Raw genomic sequence first — 15,197 nt, forward strand, 5'->3', positions numbered from 1 at the left:
AGCAACCTTTGACCCAATCCTAGTTGTGCCGTGTAGAGGTTAGAGGTTAGCATGTACACCAAGACAGTAAATACGCAGAATAACTTCTAAATAACCGAGTAGCAATCTGAACATCTTTGTGATCATCAAAAGGATAGAGTGATGACACTGCTTCTGACATCAATGCTAGTTAAAATGGCTGTACAGAGACACATTATTGTATTGCTACAGTATGTCTTTATTTTCTGCAACATCTCCAATTTTTCCCAACATACTGACACTTTTTCAAAAACATATATATTAATTATTAATGACAGTTTATAAAGTAAATATGTCGTAAGGACTGGTTTGTCTAGTGACTGTTAATGCTTAGCTATCTTCAGTGTTAGCATTTTGATGCTAAGGATGAAACAGTGGAGTTCCAAGTTATCAGCTAATGCTAGCTAGCTTAGTTGCAATATACATATAATAGGGTGACCAACCATCCTCTTTTCCCCGAACATGTCCACTTTTCACGTTCTGTCCGGAGCGTCGGGGAGGATTTTCGAGATTGATGAAAATGTCCGGGTTTTTCTATAGGCCTACAGAGGAACCATATGTGTGATGTCATCTCCGAGCTGATGCTTTGTGAGCGCTTGTTCTGCGCTCACAGACTGGACAGACAGCGTGCAGCAGCGCGCCTGATGATGTTTAAAAGACGTCAAAGCGCAAGTGGAGCTTTTCAGATAAACTGCAAAATAAATTTCCCTCATACGGTCCCGGTAATTTTTCTTATAAAGGTGAGGCATTCTTTCTGCACCATTATTTAATTCCAGAGGTTTTTGACTTATTTTTTTTGCCCATGATGACTTGTAAAAGCCTAAATGACATTTTTGTTTCACCATTCATTGACCGCACAGAGAAGGCATTGTTTAAATGTGTTAAAAATTTCTTTAAGCAAACAGTATTATTAAAGTTGGAAATCAAAATATGGTCACCCTAACATATAAGATAGTTAAAACTAATAAAATACTAGAATCTCACTCACCAAGTCTGAAGGACAAATTTGTTGGATGGTTTGTACCACACAGCAAAGCACGTGATCAGTCAGGCAATCTGCAAAAATGCTCCAAATGGCACTAACAGCACACACAAAGAGACAAGGTCAAATTCAATGAGTCAGAGTAGTGAAGGAGAGCAGATTTGATGGGGACACATCAGTAGGGATGGGTATTGATAAGATTTTCACGATTCCGATTCCATTTTCGATTCTGTTTAACGATTGGATTCTTTATCGATTCTCTTATCGATTCTCTTTAAAAAAGGAGAACACTAAGGTCGATTAGCTTAGAACTTTGTTTTATATCTTCTCTTTGAACAAGATAGAAATTTAGGAGTAACATGGCCTTACAAACCCAACATTGAGATCTTAAGAGATCCAGCCTACGGCTCTTCAATGGGGTGTCACAGGGTCCCCAGGAAAAAAAATGTAAATGTAAAATAATAAAATAAATATTCTTCTGTAGCAATAACAAAGTGTAACATAAATTATTCTGTAGCAATTACACAAGAATATCCAGAAATGTCCCTGCCTACAATTAAACACATTCACTTACCAAAGTGAAATCGGGGGCATCTGCTGTGGCAAATGGGTGCAAGCCTTTGACCACCAACTCAGTCACTGCTCGGTGACATTCGTCTATCCTGGCCTGAAAGGAGACGCTACCGGTAGACTGCAGCGAGAACTGGCAGCATCTGAGCCAGACTCTGTCTGTCTCTCTCATCATGGTCGCCTAAATGCACAGTAATGGCAGGTTTTGTAATAAGGCAGATCGCGCTAACATAATATGCACTGTTAGTTGATTATTTACCTGCCGCATTAACGGGAGAGGACGTGCAAACGTTACCGCTGCTGCTGGGTTGAGATTCACGAGTCCGGAGCGGAATTAAAAACACGACATTCATTTAAGGTTATCACGTGTTTTGTGAGCAAATGCTTTTGCATATTCGTAGTGTTTCCTCCATTAAATGAAATATCTACTTTGCAAGTATTGCAAGTTGCCCTGTTGTCATCCGTTCTCGTAAAGTATAACCAAGCTTTTGAGCATTTGAGCCGCTGGCGCCGTGTTTCCTGCCAGGTAAATGACGCTCCGCAACGTGGTGACGTCATTTGGGGCGACTGGAATCGATAAGGGAATCGTTTGCAAAAATGGCAAACAATTCCAAGGAATTGAAACAGTGGGAACCGGTTCTCAACAAGAACCGGGTTTCGATACCCATCCCTACACATCAGTGCTGACATGTCCCTAACATAACTGGACAGGTGGATGACTTTTAATGAAGGTGTAAACTATTAATAGAGGTCTAAACTTTTTATTATTTTTTTTATTTTCTTATTTATACCTGGCTTTTTGACCATGACTGTTCTGTTTTCCGTCCGTTAGATCAATCAGCTTTGCTTGATTAACTGTATTCAGACTAAAATACTTTAAAGGCTAGCTTCAAAGCCAAATGGTGCTCAACTGTTTCTTTGTGACAGGACTGGCAGCCAGTATGACCCAAAACACAAGAATCAGTTTTTAATGAAGAATAAAGTCTATAAAAAGATGATTTTTGAGTTCTAGAGGTTGTTCCTTTAATGAATGTTGGCAATCTTGATAACCCAGCAAACCAGAGTTTTCACACAATATTTTAGGTTACATTATAACTAGGGATGGGTATCGAAAACCGGTTCTTGTTGAGAACCGGTTCCCACTGTTTCAATTCCTTGGAATTGTTTGCCATTTTTGCAAACGATTCCCTTATCGATTCCAGTGGCCCTGAATGACGTCACCACGTTGCGGAGCGTCATTTACCTGGCAGGAAACATGGCGCTCAAAAGTTTGGTTATACTTTACGAAAACGGATGACAACAGGGCAACTTGCAATACTTGCAAAGTAGATATTTCATTTAAGGGAGGAAACACTACGAATATGCAAAAGCATTTGCTCACAAAACACGCGATGACCTTAAATGAATGTCGTGTTTTTAATTCCGCTCCGGACTCGTGAATCTCAACCCAGCAGCAGCGGTAACGTTTGCACGTCCTCTCCCGTTAATGCGGCAGGTAAATAATCAACTAACAGTGCATATTATGTTAGCACGATCTGCCTTATTACGAAACCTGCCATTACTGTGCATTTAGGTGACCATGATGAGAGAGACAGAGTCTGGCTTAGATGCTGGCAGTTCTCGCTGCAGTCTACCGGTAGAGTCTCCTTTCAGGCCAGGATAGACGAATGTCACCGAGCAGTGACTAAGTTTGTGGTAAAAGGCTGCTGCAGCAGATGCCCCCAATTTTCGGTAAGTGAATGTGTTCAATTGTAGGCAGGGACATTTCTGGATATTCTTGTGTAATTGCTACAGAATAATTTATGTTACACTTTGTTATTGCTACAGAAGAATATTTATTTTATTATTTTACATTTACAATTTTTTTTCCTGGGGACCCTGTGACACCCCATTGAAGAGCCGTAGGCTGGATCTCTTAAGGATCTCTTAAGATCTCAATGTTGGGTTTGTAAGGCCATGTTACTCCTAAATTTCTATCTTGTTCAAAGAGAAGATATAAAACAAAGTTCTAAGCTAATCGACCTTAGTGTTCTCCTTTTTTTAAAGAGAATCGATAAGAGAATCGATAAAGAATCCAATCGTTAAACAGAATCGAAAATTGAATCGTAATCGTGAAAATCTTATCAATACCCATCCCTAATTATAACTTTACATATCTTGCTGTTCTCAGTGCAAAAGACAACTGTTTGGGCAAAGGTTCTACAAGTTGCAACAAATGGTAGCAAGAAAAAAAAGAAGAAGAAAGAAAGAGCAAGCAGCTAATGTGCCAGTTACAGTTCAGCATTGTAGTGGTCCTTTCTAGTAAGTCCACAACTTCCTGTATTTTTAAAATTCACTGACAACACACGTAAGTGCGGTAGATCAAGATCTTTGTGTAGGTCAAACTTTTTCTGACACATCCTTGAAATGCTCGATTAAATTTAGACCTGAGGGAGTTTGGAGACTGGACTTCAACAGTATTTGCATTTTGGTGAGGTGAAGTGTCTGAGACCACTTCCACTGTAGCAATGGTTTATTGGGTAACTGAATGTCAGAAATCAAGAACATTGCACTGTAACAGAATGAACAGTATTATACACTATTATATATTGTACATATATTTATTAGTTTCAGGTTGGCCATTCTTGTATTTTGCTCGTTTGTGTTGTTGTGTTTGCACATCTCTGTTGCTTGTGGGGCTCGCACACAAGAATTTCACTCGCATGTGCTGTGCCAGTGTGCCTGCACATGTGATGTGACAATAAAAGTGATTTGATTTGATTTTGATTTGATACATGAATCTTTTATGGTTTTCCTGTTCTAGTGTAAATATTGCAGATGATCAGTGTATGACAGAGTAAGTAGTAAATCCAATATAGGTGCTACAGTATATATTACCATCCTAGATACCATTTGGACTTATACATAATCATATATATCTTGCATGTTGACATAGATACACCAACAGCAGGGATTACGTAAGGTTATAAATTGCCGAAGAGAGGGAAATTCAACATCTACCCCCAGTCATTCAACTTGTTCAAGTAAGAAGCCTCAAACATGGGCCTTAACTGTCAGCTGTCCTAATCCAGCCCCAGGGGGTAAATTCAGACTCTTTTTGGCATCACACCCATACATTCCCAGATTAGTCTGTCCTCAGCTTTCACACAGAGCCTTGCTTTCAAGAGGTCTCGAGTTTGTACATGTTTATGATACTTCAGACATATAGAAAAAGTATATTATACACTGCATAATTTGCAGTAGTACCGTACAGTCACTTCAGAGGTATAAAAGAGGTATTATTACATTCAGAAAGTAGCACCAGTGTGATAAAAACATTTTTCTAGACACCTCAAAACACTTTTTTTTTTTTTACTCCTGCAATTATTTTTCTTTTACTTTAAAAAAAACACGTTCATATAAAATCTGTCCACAGTTGTATCTAGAGCAGGGCGATATGGCCAAAAATATTTATCACGATATATATTTGAAAATTTGCGATAACGATATAACCGACGATATAATTGATGCGAGACAAAATACAACTCCACAACATTACTAGCGCAAAAAGACAACCTTCCATTTATTTTCACTTAAACAAGAAGCTGGTTTTTATGTACATTAAAGCTTTATAAAAATGTAACAGTGCAAATGCAAATTCCTTGCTGAACGTTTAACCCAAAGGCATTTCCAGTAGAAATGGGCTGACATATCCTGAGCATAACCATGTATAATATCCACTGAAGTTAAAAAGAGGTGCTTTGCAACATTAAACTGCAGTGTGCAGTACGCATTTTTCGGACCATAAGGTGCACGGGATTATAAGGCACATTAAGCGAAACAAAGCAGTCAGATAAATCAAACTTTATTAAACTCATTCTTCTTGCTTCCTCCACTTCTGTACCATTGTTTCATTAATGTTGAATTCTCTGGCAGCTGCTCTATTCCCATGTTGTTGCAGTATATTAATGACTAACCTCGTATTGTGGATGGATTATCTCAGTTGTTCTCCTGACTGAAGTTTGGTCCGTTTACAGCATCCTGCCATGCGATTGCATTTGTCTCTAACCATGAAGAACCTTCACGTTAACTTTTATAAGTGGAAAAGTGTTAGTGTTCGTCCTCCAGCTTCACTGTTTATGTTATGCTAACATAGCTGTGTCGCTAGCGATCACGTAGCACATCATTATATACCAGCTAGCCCAACTTCAGTAACCCTACAAACGTCACTGCTGTTTAGTTTCCTGTCTTCATTTATGTTGGAAGTGATAGCAGAGCTGTACGTTTGATTTTTTTCAGAAATCTCTCAGTCAGAACATGCAATATCATGCTTAGGTAACTAGCGAAACTAGCGAGCTAACTTCCGCTAGCTTCCTGCTAACTTCTAACTCCGTTAAATGTAATAACTTTTGTTTTCATGGATGCCTGGAAGTTAAACTTTATAGTTACACCTGGTAAAGCAGCAATGCTGATCGTTTTATTAAAGATGAAAGAATTTAGACAGTTTTCAACTCTAAGTGATGCTGCAGTGTTGTTTGACCTGAAACATACGGAGTTTAGGACCCAGATTACTCCCAGATTTAAGAGCATCTTAGTCCGACAAATACGACAATAACAACGGCCGCTTGCATGTTCTGCAAAAAAATGTGCTTTGTTGTGTATCTGACGGACAAACACCAAACCAGTTCCACATCACGGAAGTTGCACCATTTTTACAAACCAATTCTGGTTCATTTGTTTCACTCAACAATCGGCCATGTGCGTATGAAAACAAAGGCACTGTGCATGCGCGTTTTACTCCCATTCTATCGCGATATTTCATTTTCCTATCGTTGCCTAACATTATACCGGTATTACCGTGAACGGTATAATATGGCCCAGCCCTAGTTGTATCCACTTCTTTTATTTGTAAAAGTACCCATAGTGAGCACAAGAGGGAGCCAAAGACCCTCCGCTCACTTTCCATAAGGTCTTCTTTCTTCTTTGAAATTGTCTTTCCTGTTTAACCCGCTGAGCTCTAAGGGATCTTCTGTGATGAGTTGAAGGCAGGGTTAAGATTATAACCTCTGCTGATCTGGAACTCAGAGAGTCTAAGTCAACTGTACTGAAGAAAATGTGACCAGCAGCCCACATTATGCAACGTTACACATATGCACATATTGTCAGAGCAGCCCCGCTATGTTTCCAGAAATATTCCCCAGCTATCAACACCTGACAGGACACATCATGTCCTACATTCTCAAACACAGATGCACATGTATCCCTGTAATGTCCACAGTCAGTCTGTAGGCCTGACTGTATAAGGACCAGGCACGTGCAGCGGGGGGGCTAGAGGGGCTTGAGCACCCGCCCCTTTCCTGATGGGTGCCCAAGGTGCCCTTTTGTTGAGGCAACTTTTTTTTTTTTAATTATTATTATTTTTAATGTGTGTGTGCGTGCGGAGTCCTGTCTGTGCTCCTCAACAATAATATTTAACTATTAATCACAGTTTTGCTAAATAAAAGGATCTGGCTCGCATCAGTCACATGATCACATTTAACCAATGATCGCCCTTGACGGCAGAACGCGCTGGTTACGAGCCGGGAACAAGCTCACAAAGAGCACGCACATTTTTAGCGGTCCGGAACTGTAGGAGAAACACAAGTTAACTCAGAGACACAGACTGATGCGACAAAACCAGTAAGTAGGTGTACAGCGCACACTGTAGTGTGTAGCACACAGGAGTATTAGCTTATTACGTACACGTTGGTAAGCTGTCTTGTTGCAACTGACGAACTGAAACAAACGAGCGTGCTGTGTGTGCAACAGCGCGACAAACATTATCTGTCCTTTTATTAACTGCACAGGTGGTAGTGCTGGTCATAGCTGCTGGCTACCTGTGTAAGGCTGTCATGGGTCTGTAGCTCTGTCACCGTTTTAGGGAACATATTTAGTTTTAAAGTAAGTTACAGCGCTTTTCCTGCCTTTCTGGAGGGATTATATTTCACTAAAAAACGATCTAATATGCATGTCCACATAATTGTGCATTATTATAATTATAATATATTAAAAAACACACGCTGTATTTTAAAGAACATACATTAAGAAGCAGTTTATATTAGATTTATATTTTAAATAAGACTGTAACACACGATACTTTACCACTACTGAATGTAGAGAAAGTTAGGATCTTAGGCTTATGGTCTCTAGGAATCGACTAAGGAGCGAATGACACACAGCTAAAAGAACAGTCGACATTTATTCAAAACAAAACCAAAAACAGTCATTCAACAGTTCACAACAGTTCCAATTGTCCATATTTGTCAGTCTGTGTATTCAGTTTTAGAGTTCAGAGTTCAGAGTTCAGTGTTCTTTTCAGTCTTTTCAGTTCAGGCGTGTGAGTGTGTGTGTATAGTGTTAATGTTAGTAGTACTACCCGGGTAGTGTATTGTTCTGAGATCTCATAAGCTTATCTGTCAAGAAGTAACGCAGTTGTCACTTCTAAGTAGGCTGGAAATCTTTCCTGCATCGCAGCTGGGGATCCGGAATCCTGGCTCGCAACTTTAGACTCCAACAAAAAAAACCAACCTGCACAGGGCAGTGAACATATTTTACATGAATATCATATAACAACTAGAGCTGGGCGATAGAACGATAACGATATGTATCGCGATATAACTTTTACTCGATAGAGAAATTAAGCTATCGCGATAGACCTCGCCGCTCTTGTCCTCTTAAAAAAAAAAAAAAAAAAAAGGTCAGCCAATCCAAATTAAGTAGCGCAGAGCTGAACCAATCACAGCCGCAGCGTCACGTCGCGTGACTTGTTACGTGCTGCACAAGGGCCAAGCCGCACGTGTGTTTGTTTGGGAAGCAGCCAGCGGGTAATGGAGGAAATGAGTGTGCCGACTAGAAAAATCAACCGAGCGTGACCGAAGAGAAAACAGATGATGGTTCCAATGCCAGAGAGATTGTCAAACGGAAGAGCCATAGAAGTTCCGTAGTGTGAAGGTATTTCGGCTATTTCAAGTCTGACAAAAACAGAGTAGCGTGCACTGTAAATTGTGCCGAAAGCAAGTCTGGAAATACAATAAACTGGTGCATGCGTCACACTGTGCGCCACGTTATTGTTTCGGTGAAATGAATTTCTACAATACTGTTAATTCTACTCTCTGCAGTGTTTAAATGCTTACATATACACACAGTTACTGTCCCTCCACACATACGACTCGGTTCTGCTTCTATGCCCCAGCTTTGTTTACTTTTTCCCACCGAGGCTTCTAGACTTCTGATTGGCCAACATTTCGGCACGGTTAGGAATCTAGCGCCACCTGCTGCTTTGGCATGTTCATAGCAGCGTTTTCCTTCATTTCTGCCTTTATGTGTGGACGGATTATTTTTTTAAAACGAAAACGGAAAATCTCCGTTTTCAAAAATACTAGGGGTGCAACGATACACAAAATTCACGGTTCGGTTCGATACTTTGGTGTCACGGTTCGATATTTTTTCGATACAAAAAAATGTTCATGCATTTTTAATTTGTCATTTATTAAAATTATAAATATATATTTTAACTCAAAAGTACAGTTTTTAAATTTAACCCTAACCCTTGTGCGTGTTTTTTATTTTGACAGCGAATGCGCACCTGCGGACCACTTATGTGCAGCCCTGGTTATTTAGCTCGTCATATCACAGCCACAGAAATTCTTTTGTCCATGAAACCATAAAGCTGCACTTTCTTTTTGCCTTATAGTCTGATTTGTCATAACTTCTCCGTTTTGTGGTAAGCTTTTCTTTGGCTGTCACTTCTTCACCCTGACCGGTCTTATTTGGCTCAGCAGAACTGAAATGCTTTTACACACTCACTCACATAAGCTCAGCGATTCTCTGCGCGATCAACCTCTCACATGTTTAAGCTTGCTGCGGGAGATTTCACTTGTCATGTTTGCATAGTAAGCTAACGATTAATAAGACGATGTCAGAGGAATTGGTGCACAAATTATCATCACTCACAGATCAGTGCTGTCGCTCTCTATACACAGTTCGCACGATTGCAAAGTGAAAGCAAAAAAACGAGCGCAAATTCAAACGCGACTTCAATATGTCACATATTGACAGTGGCTCACCGATGCCAATGACATAATTACCCAGCTACATTTCTGAAAGAATGCAAAAGCATTGACATATATTTTTCCTACAATAGCCCGACGGGCAGGGCAGAGATAGATTTTGGTAGCCCGACTGAAAAAATCGCTAGCTCCAGGACGTTGGGCTAGCGATATTGCGAGCCCTGTATCTGATTGAGGAATCACTCATCTTTGGAAAAGAGAGTTTATTACAGAGAAATGGCTCTTTCCAAAATAAAAGCTATACTATCCGCTTCTTCTGGGTTATATTCTCAGCAGCATAAGGAGAATCATGTGCTAACAGCTGTCTAAATGACTCGGCTAAAGTTAGTAGCATGCTTGTTGTTTTTGTCTTTGCACTAGGATGATGTCGGCGTAAATGTGCAGTCATATTCGTTGTGTTCCCACTAGTGCTTTCAGGTTAATCTCGTTGAAATGACCTTAACGCCACAACACGGCAAATCTCCGTTAACGAGCTACCGCCGATCGCTCTGTGCATGGGGCTAGACGGCCAACACGTTAACGAGCTAACTGCGCTAGCACACTAGTTCACACCAATGTAATTGAGCATTGCATGGCACATCCAACATACTGTTTTACTTTAGTCCATGACTCGCTTACCTTCAGGGTCATACGTCACATGAAAACCAAAATAATTCCAAACGCCAGATCTGAATGAGGGTGGGGGAGGTGCCCTGCGCTCTTCCTTCTGACTATGCTGTCTGTGTTGAGCGCTCAGTGGATCTGCGCTGGACAGTGCAGCCTAGGCGGAGTAGTCGAACACAGATTCACTGAGCGCTCAACACAGACAGCATCGTCAGAAGGAAAATTGATAAAATAAATTACAAATGTTGTATTGTTCGATACATATGCGTACCGAACCGAAAGCACTGTATCGAACGGTTCAATATCGATACGAATATCGTTGCACCCCTAAAAAATACCCGTGTACGTGTGGACGTAGCCTCAGTCTCTGACTGGAAGCGCTAATTCGTCATTCGGCTTTTGTCAGACTAAAGTAACTGTTAAAACTGTTTGAAAAGCTAAGCTATACAACAAGGAGAGATTGAGAATTTCCTTTTAGTTCTCAGTTTATTTGATATTGACAAAAGTTAGTCAGTTTTGTCTGTTCTTCTGTAAAACAAACTAAGATTTATTTTTAGAATTAATATTTTGTTTCTAAGTGGAATTGACAATTTAGTCTGTTTTGTTTGTTCTATTTTGAAACTTAAACGCTTTAGCGGCTGCCTTTTGTGTAGTTTGTAATATTTGCCTTTATTTATCTGAAAAAGTCTCATGTTCCTTAAGTACATCTACCCTGTTGAACTTATTATGGGAAATAATATTTAAATAAAAACAAGCTGCTGATTATTTCACATTTTACTTGTGAGCAACGGCACATTTAAATCTTACAAATATAGTTATTTGGCTTATATCGTGATAGATATCGTTATCGCCTGAAATGAAAAAAACATATCGTGATATGAAAAAATCTCATATCGCCCAGCTCTAATAACAACTTAATCAACACTAGTGACCAAATGTCTCTCACTCTTTGTATATAATGACTTAATGCAATCAATAATAAAATTAATCAAAGAACCTTAAAACAATTTCCACATCATACAAATTTAACTCAAATCTCATATTTTGTGAACAGCAGTCACATCAATCCAATGAATTGAGAGAATGTACATTACTGATGCACGAGGAAAGTGCAAAACGTGGTCGCAGTACTATTTAGCCAAAGACTGCTCATATTTATCATCTCATTACAATAAATAAAACTTACCTACTAGCTTCCAAAGAAATATTTCCGATTGGTTTAAAACATTCACAAGTGAAGAAATAAAAAGATAATACAGCACTTAAAAGGAACACATGAAATTTACATTATACTAAGCTAATGATTAGCTAACGATTAGCTTGCTATGCTAGCACAGTTAGTCAACTCACCGGAAATGAACAAAAAACACAAAAACAGAGGTACATCAGCATCAACAAAAAGTGTCCGCGTTTCCCAACAAGCGGAAAAGTAAAATCCAATTTGTGGCTTCACACATAACCTTTTTCTTGAACAAGGATTAAAGAAAAACTCGGTGAGTAGCTCCGACCAGCATACGTAGCCTTAGCGCTATTCTCCTTCTCTATAGTTCTCAACTCAAGTTCACAAGCACTAAACAATCTCATAGTGCCACCTACTGATATTCTTTGGGAACAGCAGTTCATTTTCATGAGGCAGATTTTAGGTGGGTTACAAGACAAAATTTGGATTTTACAGCAGTAAAATGATTGTATCTCTACAGTTTAAAAATGTAATAAGCTTTGCCCTGCACAGAGTGGATAGTGAAACAAATGGAATCATCATAATGACATTATTTCATATTTATTACTTCCCCCTCCTCTTTGCTTTATTATTGTAGCTCTAGTAATAAATAATAATGTAAGGATTCTGGATCAGCACAGTGATGCCCATAGTATATACAGTATTCTGAAGAAGGTCTAAAATGTCACTGTGTGTGCGTGCATGTGTGTGTTTTATTTAGATGGATTTTTAAAAAAAATATTACTCATGATATAACATTGTCCAGACATGGCTGGTAAGGACATGAGGAGGAAACAGCAGGAGCTGTGTGAGGCTACTAAAGGCAGTGCTATAACATTTTTCTGTCATCATTTAGATTAAGTGCAAGAGTTGTTAGGTGTGGATAATTAGATTATAGTTTATTGCAATAGCAAGTTGTGCCTTGTTCTCACATAGACAGCAAGTGGAGAGTGATATATGAAAAGATGGGATGGAAGGAAGAAGAGAAGCAAAGAGTGATTCACAGGCAGAGCCTAAATTATTTCTCACAGTTTTTTGTGTCCTTATGGTTCCAAGCGCTGTCACCAATCTTTGCATTTTGTTATTATCTCCTGACACTTGTTTAATCAGCTACCATCTCTCCTGTGGACTTTTTACTGTCTACAGTCTCAGATCAACACAGCCCTGCCCTTCCCATATTAGATTCTTGATGAATGTGTGTTGTTGTTATTCAGCCTGGTTTAATGTGCCCCTTTTTAACTTTGAGCACCTGCCCCTTTAAACCTCTCTGCACGGCCCTGATAAGGACCCTTTCTTCAGCACCAGAAATAGTAACATCAATCATAACGTGGAGCATATGTTACAGGAACACAGTGTCGAACTGCCTGCTCTGTGCTTGACATCAGATATACCGTGTCCAACAACCTAAATGCTAAATGCCTCAGGAAGATTCCCCTGAGGGGAGGAGATGCAGTATTTCTGTCTGACTCTCAAGAGAAGAGCCTAAAAGGGGAAGTGTGTGTGTGTGTGTGTGTGTGTGTGTGTGTGTGTGTGTGTGTGTGTGTGTGTGTGTGTGTGTGTGTGTGTGTGTGTGAGCAAACATTTTAATATATATTATGAAGTAGTCCTCCTTGGTCTGTGCAGATACCAGCCTATGTAGCTGCACAGACATGTAGCTGCATGTATTTCTTTGGTGCTATAAATGAGGTCACGACGGATGTTTGTGCATCCCTTTGATTCTGGCAACCAGGTTGCTACCAATTTATGCCAGACTGGTTCCAGCTTCACACAGTGACTGAACTGTATGGATTCGAGCTCCTCTTGGAGCCAGATATTGCACGGGAGCCTGATGGTGTGCATTTGGTGGACAAACCTTGGTCTGGTGGCACCTGGTCAGGCACATGCCAAGCTCCCACATTTTGAAACCACTACGCTTTAGGCTATAACCGTTGGAATGAAGTGCTATAAGATACACGGCGGGTAAGGAAGGATGAAGATCACCTGCCCATACACTCAGAAATGCAAAGCCAGATATAAACAAGATTCAGACTTGCTCCTTTCTTCTCTGTTAATGAATCATTTAACATTGGCTAAGGCAGAAAACTGCCATGTGGTCTGATGTGTCAAAATTTCAAATCTTTTATAAAACTGATGGACACTGCAACTTTCCATCAGGAGAAAAAAGAAAGACGCTAGTGTAGTAGCCTAACAGCACCACCCTGTGGTTGGAAAATGCACTTACACCAGCAGTTATACAGACTCGTCTATGAAAACAAAAGATTTATTTTACTCTTGTGAAAATCAAGTTTTGTGCTCCTCTATCTTTGACTAATGAATAATGTGCACAAATGTAGAATTTTAATGTGCAATGAGATAAAAACAGCATCTGTGACACAAAAGATAACCTGGCATGAGTGGACTTACAGACTCACAAAGCACTGTAGGATAATCTGAGCTACATCAACCTGACTCTATCCACAGATTAAGATTAAAAGGGATTAAGATTTGGATACGTCATACAGTTATCACAATGTGGAAATTTAATCACATACAGTGATGCAGCACCCAGTGGTTTTGCGTTGGTTTTGTGTGTGTGTGTGTGTGTGTGTGTGTGTGTGTGTGTGTGTGTGTGTGTGTGTGTGTGCGTGCGTGCGTGTGTGTGTGTGTGTGTGTGTGTGTGTGTGTGCATCACTGACGTCTGCTATACATGAAGCACTTCATACACCTTTGACAGATCAGCCTAATGCTAAATGTTTCAAGCATGGCTGGCCACACTCTAGTCTTAACATCAGTTGTGAACTAGATTAGCAATGAAAGAAAAGAAACTAGAGTGCTGCTATATATACACTGCTTATGTGCAAACCATGTGCCTGTAAGCCAAGTTATTCCTGACCCTGGAAACAACTGCTATTAAAGATTTTATTGTCCACTTACTTGATTGATTTCTTGCTTTTGACCCCATTGCTTTATCCTCCAATAACAGAGTAACGTTTCCTCCTAGAAATCAAATGCTCACTGCTACAAGCTTAGTGAAGTATGGCTGATAGCCCGTAATAGCTACTGCTGTGAGTGGGTTTATAGATTTTATTCTTCATTAAAAACTGATTCCAGTGTTTTGGGGCTGCCAGTCCTGTCACAGAGAGACGTTTGAGTGCAAGCTGGATCTTAAGGAAGCACTCAAAGTATTTTAGGTGGAATAAAGTCATGCAAGCAAATTCTTAAGATGGAAAACAGAACAACAACAATCAGCATGATCACCACAAACTGTATGTAAGAGACCAGCACAAAGTCACACATTGGTTTTTGCTAGCAGTCAGTGTTTAGGCCATGTTGAGGGGGGTTGAGTCAGAAGTGCACATATTTGTACAAGAGGGTCGAGTGCTAAGTTATCATGCTTAGATATCAACAAGCAACAGTAAAGGTTGCAAAGCACACTAGTCACAAATACCTGCTCACTGGTGCTAAATAGCCGAGCATACATATATCAGAATTGAACTCACCAAGAGCACAGACCTCTAGGATAGGCTGTTTGTATTAGCAACAAAGCATTATTTGTTAGATAATTCCGACAAAAACACACCTAAAAAGGACCAGCACCACAAAAACAGTGACTCCACTTAGTGGAGGAGAGGTTCTGCACACAGCAAGGCCACAAGTCACCACTTTTAGGATCCATCTGTCAGTCTAAGAAGCCACACCCCTAACTTTAAGCCTTAATAGAGTATAAAGGCTGCATTAT

General features: G+C 39.8%; 1 protein-coding gene across 1 annotated transcript in view; it reads right to left on the reverse strand.

The window, feature by feature from the left end:
• Positions 1–12,638, reverse strand: part of prl (prolactin) — a 32,315-nt gene extending 19,677 nt beyond the window's left edge. The window contains exons 1-2 of the mRNA XM_082530128.1: positions 11,611–12,638; positions 1,007–1,097 (exon numbers count right to left, since the gene is read on the reverse strand). The gene's annotated coding sequence lies outside the window, so the exon portion shown is untranslated. The remainder of the gene's footprint in view (positions 1–1,006; positions 1,098–11,610) is intronic.
• Between the last annotated feature and the right edge of the window lie 2,559 nt (positions 12,639–15,197).

This window comes from Aulonocara stuartgranti (assembly GCF_965226115.1).
Source record: "Aulonocara stuartgranti genome assembly, chromosome: 4".
In the NCBI taxonomy this organism is placed as follows: Eukaryota; Metazoa; Chordata; class Actinopteri; order Cichliformes; family Cichlidae; genus Aulonocara; species Aulonocara stuartgranti.